Below are 12,697 nucleotides of genomic sequence, written 5' to 3'. Positions count from 1 at the left end.
ATAATGTCCAGTATAAAAACATGTCCATTTGAGAGACCACAAAATAGGAACTCCCTTTAGAAGACAGCCTCTAGGTAATGGTGTCCTACAGGAGAACCCCTTACATCTGCGAAAAAACTCATGTTGGGATTTCTCCAGAGGGCACCTGTGATTTTTAGCTGCTTAACAGCTGGGACTATTCTTGGGATGGGAACCCAGTTTCTATTAAATCATGCATCCATTTTAAATGGGGGTAGGTGAAATGCATGTGTTGCATGTACTTCTGTAGTACAATTCCAACAGCTTAAACGAAAACCAAGTGACTGACGTGAACAATTCTTGGGTGTTTTCATTGTGTCTGTATTTTATCGAGCAAGACTGGACACCAGGATAACTGAGTATAGCAATCTCTTTGCAGTGTGCTTCAAACTAAGAGGGAAATTCATGGAATCAAGCGCAGAAGTGGCGCACGTGGCTGGCGCACATAGGAGAGTGTGCCAGCTTGCGCCAGCCACGTGCGCCAAAACCCATTTTGACGAACAGCATATTCATGGATACTTACATCCATAACCAGCCGTGGCGCAGCATGGTGCAGCGACCCTGCAGCAGTGCCATTTACGCCCCCAACCCCACGCCGTGCGCCAAAAACATCAGCACAAATCCCATACATGGCGCAAAGGTCAGTGGACCAGCATACAGCCCCCCAACAATGGAAAAGCGCTAAAAACCACCGCACAGCTCACACACGTGTAAAAACCCTGTGCACCCCTCGGAATACACGTACCCCACTCGCGCCAGGCTATCGCATGTAAAACTCCACGCGCACCCCTCTGAATATGCATACCCTACTCGCACCAGGCCAATCACGTGTAAAACTCCCCGGCACCCCTCGGAATACATATACCCCGATCACGACAGGCCAATCACGTGTAAAATTTCCCACACACCCCTTGGAACACACGTACCCCGCCCGTGCTAGGCCAATCGTGTGTAAAACCCCCTGCGCACCCCTCGGCATATGCGTATCCCGCTCGTGCCAGGCAAATTCCATGGAAAAAGTCCCCCCTGTGGTGTGGGCTGGCTGCGGGGCATGGTCACGGTAGATGGGCTGCCTGTGGGGCTTGGGGAGGGTGGATGGGCCGCCTGCAGGGCATGGTCAGGCTGGATGGGCTGCCTGTGGGGCATGGGGAGTGTGGATGGGCTGCCTGCGGGGCATGGGGAGGGTGGATGGACTGCCTGCAGCGCATGGTCAGGGTGGATGGGCTGCCTGTAGGGCATGGTCAGGGTGGATGGGCTGCCTGTGGGGCATGGGGAGGGTGGATGGGCTGTCCGTGGGGCATGTCCAGGGTTGTAGGGGGCTCCCCTGTGGTGTGGGCTGCCTGTAGGGGGTGCATGTGGCCCCTCACCACACGGGTGCGCAAATATGGGGGTACACGAGTGCGCTTTTCACGCGATTCTACTGGCACGAGTGGGGTATGCATATTCCAGGGGTGCGCAAGGAGTTTCACATGCGAATGGACTGTCACAAGTGGGGTACGCGTATTCCGATGGGTGCGTGGGGAGTTTTACACGCGGTTGGCCTGGTGCGAGCAGGGTATGCGTATTCCGAGGGGTGCGTTGGGAGTTTCGCACGCGATTGGCCTGGTGCGAGCGGGGTACGCGTATTCCGAGGGGTGCACGGGGAGTTTTACATGATTGGCCTGGCGCAAGCAGGTGTCATGATCTCTGCTTCCAAAAGGTCAGGGTTTTCCCAACTCCCTTGGAAGCAGATCCATAACCCAGGTTCTGAGTGCCAACCAGTCCCAATTGGGACCTTTTGGACCCAGTCCTGGCGCCAGTGGCACCAGGCTCATAAATATGCCCAGTCCCAGCGCTGGAAGCGCCGGGCTCATAATGCTTGGGTGGACTTACCTTCAGCAGACCATGCTGCTTACTTGCCTGCCAGTTGAGCCTCTGATCCTCTTCTGTTTGGGACTACTTTTCCTGTTGGGTGGGGCTGGAGCCACTCCCTAGATTCAGAACACTGGAACTCTTCTGGAAGGCAGGAACTCTTTTCTTACCAGGAACTCTTTTCTTACTTAGGCGTGGCTGTGGAAGGAGACACCAAAGCACTACAGGAGGCTATTTAAACCACACCCGGTGGATGAATCTTGCTTTGCGTTATTCTGCAACCTCTGCAGCAGAACGCTCATCGTGTCTTCTGCATCCGGTCCAGGGCCTAAGGAAAAAGGCTTACCATCCTGAATCCAGTCTTCAGCAACACCTATAAAGACAAGAAAGAACAGGTTAGCATTCCGGCATCTGAAAGGCAAAGGCTTACCATCCTGAATCCAGTCTTCAGCAACACCTATAAAGACAAGAAAGAACAGGTTAGCATTCCGGCATCTGAAAGGCAAAGGCTTACCTACTCTTCGTGCGCTCCGGAGGTCTTCACACTGCATTCCGGCATCTGAAAGACAAAACAAGGTGCGTTTAAAGACATTGGGGAACTTTAATACTCACGTGCCATTATTCCTTTCCACATCTAATCCAGTGGGTATTCCGGCACCCTGCAGCCGCTCCGAACTCGTACCTGCAAAATAAAAAGACAGTTAGAGCGCATAGTGAAGCAGGCAACAAGCGCTTACTTACGTGCTTCCAGGCGCTTCTATTCATCACACGGGCTCCATCTTCAACTCACTTCAGCCCGTCATCCGCCATCGCCGGAACCCTGCAAAACAAGAGACATCATTACTAAAGACTTTAAAGACATTTGAATGACTCGAAACTTACCGTTCGTGCAGTAAACGACGGACAGCAGTCCTCTGAAGTCAAGAGGCCTGCGCTACCTATCCAGTGAAGAAACTGGTTACAGCACCCTGCCCCGAGGCAGATGGAGAGCTCGGCATTCACTTACCTAAGACATCTTACTCTACACGTCAGGCATACAGTGCACAGAGGTCCAGCCCAAAGAGCCAACCGGGTGCTACACATCACCTTTGAAGATACGGTAGTCGCCCAGTCAAGACCGGCGCCTCTGCGAGAATCAGGTGAGCGTTACAGAACGCAAAGCCTACCGCAAAACTCTCGCCCAGGCGCTATGGAAACCTCGGATACTGACCCCCTAGCCCGGTTACTTGGGGAACTAAGGGCAGAAGTGCATGCAGCTCGTCAGGAAACGAATGCTCTAAGAAGGGAACTAATTATTTCCAAGGAGAGAACAGACAATCTTGCTAGACAAGTGCTACAGTCACAAGCCGGACAGACCCCGTTACCCGCATCAGGGGCAAATCTTCCTTCAACATCCTCTATGAATCCAGTGCAGATCAACCTACCTGGGAATGTACCTCTGGCTCCGCCCGAACGATTTTCTGGTGACCCAAAGAGGTTTGCAGTATTTATCAATCAGTGCCGGTTGCACTTCTTATGCCGGCCAGCAGCCTTTCCAACTGATCAAGCAAAAGTAGCTTTTGTACTTTCGTACCTTAGTGGCAATGCGGCAGACTGGTCGATCCCTCTAGTTAATCAAGATGATCCGGTTCTCCATGATTTTCAAGCCTTTCAGCTTAGTATGGAAAAACTGTTCGCAAGACATTCACAGGGGCAGGCCTTGGACAATGAGCTTCTTTCGTTGCGACAGGGTAATCAAGACCTTTTGGCTTATATTGCATCTTTCAATAGACTAATAGTGGAAACTCAATGGCCTGAGGACAAAAGGATTACGCTGTTTTATAGAGGTCTACGTGGAGAGCTCAAAGACGTTTTAGCCCAAGTAGTGAATCCCCCACAAGACTGTTCGGATTATATAGACTTGGTCGTTCAAATAGATCACAGGCTGCAGAACAGGAAGGCCGATCGTTCCAAGTTTGATGCTCGAGTATTTTCCAAACCGCCAACTCCTTCCAAAGGAGTAGACTCCGGGGAACCCATGCAAATAGGGGGTCTGAAAGGTCCTCTAACACAAAGGGAGCGGGAAAGGAGGAAACAGTTGCAATTATGCCTATATTGCGGAAACTCAGGGCACTTTCTTCGAGACTGTCCGGTGAAACCTGCCAAGAAGGCAGTAGGAGCTGCAGTTACCAAAGTTACAAACTCTGAGCAGGGAAACGACCTCGCCCGACAAGAATAGAGGTCCTCTTGCCGAGCGTGAAAACCAGTTCCGTGACCTCGCATTTCGTGATACCTATGGTCCTCATTAGCCCTGATAATCCGGATCGATTACATGCAATTGAAGCTTACGTCGACAGCGGTGCCATCGGCAATTATGTGGATCATGAAATGGTTTTGAGGATGAATCTAACTCTTTGTCCCAAGGCTGTAAAGGACGTCATTACTACGGTGGATGGTACGGAGATAGCCTCCGGGCCAGTAACGCATACCACTCAAGAGGTGACGCTAGTAAGTCAAGATGGACACCATGAGAAGATCGTGTTCGATGTGATCAAGGCCCCTCAGTTTCAGATTATTCTAGGAATACCTTGGTTAGAGAAACACAATCCTCTGATCGATTGGCGAGCAAGAACGGTCCAGTTTCCAGAATGTGTCTCTACTTGTCACCCTCCACCTGGTGTTGCACTGGCCGCAATTTCTTCAGAGACTCGCCAGTTACCTCCCGAATACCTAGAATACCAAGATGTTTTCCGGAAGGATCAGGCTAACTCTCTACCTCCTCATAGGTCTTATGACTGCCAGATAGACCTGATACCTGGATCTACTCCTCCTTGTAGTAGAATTTATGCCCTCACCGAGCCTGACGATCTTCACCTTCGACAATACCTGGATCAATACCTGGCAAATGGGTTTATTCGTCCTTCCAAGTCCCCTGCTTCTTCAGCTTTGTTCTTCGTTCCAAAAAAGGAAGGAGACCTTAGAACTTGTATCGATTATCGCTCCCTGAACCAGATCACCGTTAAGAATAGATATCCGTTACCTTTGATCCCTGAACTCCTGGACCAAGTCAGAAAAGCATGCATATATACAAAGCTGGATCTTAGAGGAGCTTACCACTTGGTACGAGTAAAAGAGGGCGATGAATGGAAGACAGCCTTCCGCACCAAGTATGGGCTATTTGAATATCAGGTCATGCCCTTCGGACTTTGTAATGCCCCGGCCGCCTTTCAATATTTTATGAACGATGTCCTCAGAGAGCTCATAGATGTATGTGTTGTTGTTTACATTGACGACATCCTCGTTTATTCTTCATCGGAATCTGAACATCGGAAACACGTGAAAATGGTCCTCGAAAGATTGCGTCAACACAAACTTTTCGCTAAGTTGGAAAAATGTGTTTTCAACGTGACTGAAGTTGAATTCTTGGGATTCATATTATCACCTGGCGGAGTGCGTATGGATTCAAAGAAGGTCGATGCAGTTCTCAAATGGCCATCACCATCCTCCGTAAAAGGTGTGCAAAGCATGTTAGGCTTCGCTAACTTTTACCGCAGGTTTATCCCCGAATTCTCTCGAATAGTCCAGCCCATCACTGCCTTGTTAAAGAAAAACAAACGTTTTGAATGGTCTACCGAGGCCGAACAAGCTTTCCAGGATTTGAAGACTAAATTTATCTCTGCACCAATCTTAAAACACCCTCGCCCCGAACTCCCCTACATCGTGGAAACCGATGCTTCAAGCCTTGCCATGGGGGCAGTTCTATCACAAAAGGACCCGGTAACCAATCAGTTGCATCCCGTGGCATTTTGGTCCCGCAAATTCTCGCCTCCTGAAATCAATTACACGATTACTGACAAGGAACTTCTGGCTATCAAGTCTGCCTTTAAGGCTTGGCGGCATTATCTGCTGGGGGCCCGACACACCGTTACTGTGATTACGGATCACCGAAACCTGCAATATTTGAAGACCGCAAAAGCCCAATCCTCTAGACAACTCCGTTGGGCATTATTCTTTGCCGAGTTTGACTTAATAATTACCTATCGACCTGGTACAAAGAACGGTAAAGCTGATGCCCTTTCTCGGATGGGAGTGGAAGAACACTTGGTCAACCCTAAACCTGTACCAATCATTCCCGAACAAAGAATTCTGGGTGTAATCGCCACAGAATCCATAGAGGAAGTTAAGGATAAAGCCAGGCAACTTGTAACTCCAGCAGACATACAGAATTGGCATCTGCAGGGAAAGGACTTTGCAGTAAAGGACAACTTATTGTATTTCCAAGAACGATTATACCTACCCAGCACAGATTTACAGAAAAAAGTAATCTCTTGTTATCACGACTCTTTAATGAAAGGTCATCCCGGTATAGCCAAGACCTCAGAAAAGATCAAGCGCTACTTCTGGTGGCCGTCTTGGAAAAAAGATATCAGAGACTTTATAATGTCCTGTGGAGTATGCGCCCAAAACAAGAGTCAAAAGGAAAGACCAGCAGGCCTCTTACGCCCTATTGACATCCCACCTCGCCCTTGGCATACGCTTTCTATGGACTTCATCACCGATCTACCTCCATGCTCCGGATACAATACGATTCTAGTAATCGTGGACTTATTCTCCAAGATGGCGCATTTCATTCCGCTCAAAGGCTTGCCAACAGCAGCATCTCTGGCCCGAGAATTTCTCGAAAACATCGTCCGACTGCACGGTTTTCCTTCGGTTCTAATTTCGGATCGAGGTAGTCAATTTATTTCTCATTTTTGGCGAAGTTGCTGTCAGTCGGCTCAAATTGATGTGAGACTATCGACCAGTCACCACCCTCAGACCGACGGACAAACCGAGAGGACCAATCAAACTCTGGAACAGTATTTACGCTGCATGCTGCAACAAACTGAAAAAACTTGGAAAGATATCCTTTGGATAGCCGAGCATGCCTACAATAACTCTGTCCATTCGGGAACTGGGAAAACCCCGTTTTTTCTTTTGTACGGCAGTCACCCTCGAACCTCAGAGTTGGATCCCCTCCAAGATCTTGAAACACCAGCAGTAGACTACCTGCATTCTACAATCACCCAAGCCTTTAAGGAAGCTGTTTCTCACCTTCAAAGGGCTAAAGAACAATACAAGAAAGGAGCAGATCAACATCGGAAGGAAGCCCCTCACTATCAAGTAGGGGATCAAGTCTGGTTATCCACCAAATATCTATCTCTAAAAGGGCCACGCACATTCAACCCAAGATACCTTGGTCCCTATTCCATCACTACCATAGTAAACCCAGTAGCGGTCAAGTTGGACTTGCCCCCGCACATGAAGATACATCCGGTCTTCCACGTCTCTCTATTAAAACCCGTGCAACCTCAAACCCGACTAACCAAATCTCCAAAACCTATCCTAGTGGATGGAGAACTCGAGTTTGAAGTCAAAAGCATTCTGGACTCCAAGATCTCCAAATCTAAACTATTCTACCTAATTGACTGGAAAGGCTACGGCCCCCAAGAGAGATCCTGGGAACCTGCTGAATATGTCCACGCTCCTCGCCTAATCAAAAGATTTCACCGAACATTTCCTGACAAGCCAAAATCCCCGGAGAAGCCCGGTTTGGGAGGGGCCTTGAGGGGGGGTACTGTCATGATCTCTGCTTCCAAAAGGTCAGGGTTTTCCCAACTCCCTTGGAAGCAGATCCATAACCCAGGTTCCGAGTGCCAACCAGTCCCAATTGGGACCTTTTGGACCCAGTCCTGGCGCCAGTGGCACCAGGCTCATAAATATGCCCAGTCCCAGCGCTGGAAGCGCCGGGCTCATAATGCTTGGGTGGACTTACCTTCAGCAGACCATGCTGCTTACTTGCCTGCCAGTTGAGCCTCTGATCCTCTTCTGTTTGGGACTACTTTTCCTGTTGGGTGGGGCTGGAGCCACTCCCTAGATTCAGAACACTGGAACTCTTCTGGAAGGCAGGAACTCTTTTCTTACCAGGAACTCTTTTCTTACTTAGGCGTGGCTGTGGAAGGAGACACCTAAGCACTACAGGAGGCTATTTAAACCACACCCGGTGGATGAATCTTGCTTTGCGTTATTCTGCAACCTCTGCAGCAGAACGCTCATCGTGTCTTCTGCATCCGGTCCAGGGCCTAAGGAAAAAGGCTTACCATCCTGAATCCAGTCTTCAGCAACACCTATAAAGACAAGAAAGAACAGGTTAGCATTCCGGCATCTGAAAGGCAAAGGCTTACCATCCTGAATCCAGTCTTCAGCAACACCTATAAAGACAAGAAAGAACAGGTTAGCATTCCGGCATCTGAAAGGCAAAGGCTTACCTACTCTTCGTGCGCTCCGGAGGTCTTCACACTGCATTCCGGCATCTGAAAGACAAAACAAGGTGCGTTTAAAGACATTGGGGAACTTTAATACTCACGTGCCATTACTCCTTTCCACATCTAATCCAGTGGGTATTCCGGCACCCTGCAGCCGCTCCGAACTCGTACCTGCAAAATAAAAAGACAGTTAGAGCGCATAGTGAAGCAGGCAACAAGCGCTTACTTACGTGCTTCCAGGCGCTTCTATTCATCACACGGGCTCCATCTTCAACTCACTTCAGCCCGTCATCCGCCATCGCCGGAACCCTGCAAAACAAGAGACATCATTACTAAAGACTTTAAAGACATTTGAATGACTCGAAACTTACCGTTCGTGCAGTAAACGACGGACAGCAGTCCTCTGAAGTCAAGAGGCCTGCGCTACCTATCCAGTGAAGAAACTGGTTACAGCACCCTGCCCCGAGGCAGATGGAGAGCTCGGCATTCACTTACCTAAGACATCTTACTCTACACGTCAGGCATACAGTGCACAGAGGTCCAGCCCAAAGAGCCAACCGGGTGCTACACATCACCTTTGAAGATACGGTAGTCGCCCAGTCAAGACCGGCGCCTCTGCGAGAATCAGGTGAGCGTTACAGCAGGGTATGCGTATTCCGAGGGGTGCGCAGGGAATTTGACACGTGATTTGGCAGTGTGGGCCCTCCTGGCTGTGCCCCTCCCCATGCCCCGCAGGCAGCCCACACCACAGGGGATACCCCTACAACCCAACTCATTACACCACAGGCAGCCCACACCACAGTGGACACCCCTACAACCCCTTGCCATGCCCCGCAGGCAGCCCATCCACCCTGACCATGCCCCGTAGGCAGACCACATGGCACCATGCACTTGGGAGCCCTGACTCATGTCCCCCCCACCCCACCCCCTTTGACGGCAACCTGCCAGCAGGCCCCAACACATGTCCCCCCACACCACCCCCAGTGACGGCAACCTGCCAGCAGGCTCCGACTCATGTCCCCCCACACCACCCCCATTGACAGCAACCTGCCAGCAGGCCCCGACACATGACCCCCAACCCCCATTGACAGCAACCTTCCAGCAGGCCCCAACACATGTTCCCCACACCACCCCTAGTGACGGCAACCACGCCAGCAGGCCCTAACTCATGCCCCCCCACACCACCCGCATTGACGGCAACCTGCCAGCAGGCCCTGACACATGTCCCGCCACACCACCCCTATTGATGGCAACCTGCCAGCAGGCCCTGATGCCCCCCGCACCCAACTTGACGGCAACCTACCAGCAGACCCCGATACATGTCCTCCTACACCACCCCCAGTGACGGCAACCTGCCAGCATGCCCCGACTCATGTCCCCCCACCCCATTGACGGCAACCTGCCGGCAGGCCCCGACTCATTCCCCCCACCCCCCATTGACAGCAACCTGCCAGCAGGCCCTGACACATGTCCCCCCAAACACCACGTCATAACAATACAGACCCATGGCCCCAATGCCAACCCAAATCCCCCCCCCAGTAAAAACACGCAATCATCCACTGCACCCACTCCCTACTAAATCACTGATGCCATGAAAGTCTGAAAAGAACCAGCATGCCCATGAATAAATGTCCAACAGAGCCACACAGTGGCAACACATGACTGAGGCAATGCACATAGAGACATGCACGAAACCAATGAGAGTAGACCACACCAATAATGAAGATATATGAACTGCATTAAAAAGAAAACAAAATGACATAATGAAAACAACACATGCAAATGAAGAAATATTGAATGCAATACCAAAAAGAAAGTAAAAGCCAATGAAAAGCAAAAATCCACGACATGAAAACTGAAAAGTGGTCCATCGCCAAAGATCATAGAAAGAAAACAAAAAAATCAAAAGCATGAAAAACCATTGCTCCATGGGATGACGTAATGAAGAAAGAATGCACATGTCTGGTACTATTTACAATGAAAGTCAGATGGGTCCATGATCCCAAAACAAAATGAAACCTACAAAAAAGCCTATGTAAAACACAAATATATACAAAAAGTGGAGCAAAGTCTGTGTACTCCAAATAAAAAAAAAAACAAATGAAACCTAAACCTAAATAACTATATACAAAGGCGGTGGGCTAGTCCGACAGCTCACTTATTGATGTCCCAGGCCAGGGCATCATCGAACTCCACGTCGATGTTCTGGAGGTGGGCCTGTTCCCTGGACTTGAGGTCTCGCAGGGATGCAGCCATGTCCTCCTCCAACTCCCTGCGAGTTACCTTGAGGCACTCAACCGGCCTCAAAGCCCGGTTCATGGAGTTCTCTGTCATGGCCATCCTGAACCGTGCCCCCTCCGCCCACCACCGCTCCGCATCTATCTGCTGGCCCAACCGCTGCCACACTAAAGAAACTCCCAATCCTGGGTCCTCCTGCCCGCCGGCCGATGCCTGCCCCTGGGATGTTGATGGCCCCGAGCCATGATCACTTCCACCCTGAGCCTGCTGCTGCCGTGCACGTGCCTTGCTTGTCGATGCCTGCACGTCCTCCATTTTCTGGGGTCCATTTGGTGGGGTGGCCAGCCCTGCTGGACCTCTGACTCCCAACTGTGGCAGAGATGTGTCCTCTACCAGCCTGGCTGCTGGCTCAGGGGCAGCTCCACAGGGGGCCATGGTGATACGTTGGCGGGAAGATGACACGGAGGATGACTGGCACATAGGGGGTTCAGTTGAGGAGGGGGCCACAAGAAGATCCAGCACACGAATGAACCCATTGCAGATGACCTATCCTAGTAGGTCGACACGGCCAAACAGGTATTCAAAAAGATGTGCATTGTCCAGACGAACCCTGCACGTCATCCTGAATACCACGTAGGCGCAATGCCAACACCAGCTAGGACAGGCTCAATCCGGTCACGGATTGCCACGTCCGCAGGGAGAGAAAGGCCAGTTGTTGTTTGCGCATCCCCTCCCTGAAAACGGGTCTGGGCGGATGCATCCCTGCTGGTGCCGGATGATGCATTCACAGGATCGACGACAGGATTACACACAGGCACCTTCGCAGTGGCCTGTGCTGCCTCCTGTCCCTGCCCCTGGACGGCACCACTGGCACCAGTGGAATCCCCCCTTCCAGGACCCGTGTGTGGGGCTTCCACGGCCTCCTCCTCAACCAAACCCCCCACCAACCTGGATGACTCTGTGCCATCTTCCTCCGTAGGCCCCTGTGGGGGCTCAGCTGCCCCTACTGCCGCTGAGGAGTCCACCTCCAACCTCCGCCTCTTGGACCTTCCCTCAGCAGCTGCGGCCATGGACGCGGCACCAGACTCCTCACTCCAGGAAGATATCAGTACCTGAGAGGGGAGCTAGGCCAATGCTCTCCGGCTGGCGGTGGGATCCCTGCCGCTGTGCTCCACAGCACTGTCTCTGCCCTTTTCATCAGTCAAAGCTGCAGACAGGGAGAGACAGAACAAAGGCATCAGGGCACTGTACAATTGTCTGAAACACACGACAGTTGCACATGAGTGGCAGTGTCAAACTTCACAGATGGCATCACACTCCCCAACACTCATATCATTTGAACCCACACACATGCCCAAATTAACAGTAATCATGCAGCAGGCAGCAGCATCTATACACACACAACTGCATGAACATCCAAAGGTTGGCATGACATCATAAGCAACATGGGGAGTTCCAAACACATGCACACACGCCACCAGACAGACATGCATCTGTACATCTCCACCACCTGTCACAGTGCAATCATCGGCAACTATGTCACATCTGCCAATCGGGTACCTACATGTCTGTGTCACATGAATCCATGGTGTATCACAGTCGCACACATGTCAAAAACACACACATGTACGTCATGCACGTACATGAAGGTGGAACCAGCATCCGTGTGTCACACCCCAACCATGGCATAGTACATACACAGAAATGCTAACATGTGTGCATCTCCACATACAGTTGTGCATCATGCTTTGGAACACAAACACCATTGATGTCCATCACACATGACTGAACTCACATGCAGCACGGTCATGTCCCTACACATACCCATCCATACATGTGCCATTTCAGACATATGTCCAAGCTGCACACTCCTGGCACACCTCAACATACACTGCGTCCAATGAGCACGCATGGACACTTACCGCTCGACTTCAGGCGGGTCTGCCTCTCAAGGACCTGCCTGGAGGTCAAGCGCTGGGTGAATGCGTTCCAGGACCCTGATCTGGTCATTTGTAAGGCAGACCCAGCACCCCACTGCATCCGCTGCGCCCACGAGGCGTCGGGCCTTCCTGAGGGTCCTGGACCTGAAGTCCTCTGAGCGCTTATGGACATGTTGCAGATCGCGGGTTGCCACTCCCTCCGCGTTTATGGCACCCATGATGTCCATCCAGATTCTCTTCCGTCTATCCTTGTCAGCGCGTGCTCGTCTGAAGAGGGCATCATAATGCACCAGGACTTGCTCCACCAGGATGCCAACTTCTCCTGCAGTGAAGCTGGCAGCCCTCTGCCTCCCTGCCGGGGGGGTC

Source organism: Ambystoma mexicanum, chromosome 10 (genome assembly GCF_040938575.1).
Source record: "Ambystoma mexicanum isolate Mex_15411 chromosome 10, UKY_AmexF1_1, whole genome shotgun sequence".
Taxonomy (NCBI): domain Eukaryota; kingdom Metazoa; phylum Chordata; class Amphibia; order Caudata; family Ambystomatidae; genus Ambystoma; species Ambystoma mexicanum.
The sequence above is the reverse complement of the archived record's forward strand: the minus strand, read 5'-3'. Positions refer to the sequence as shown.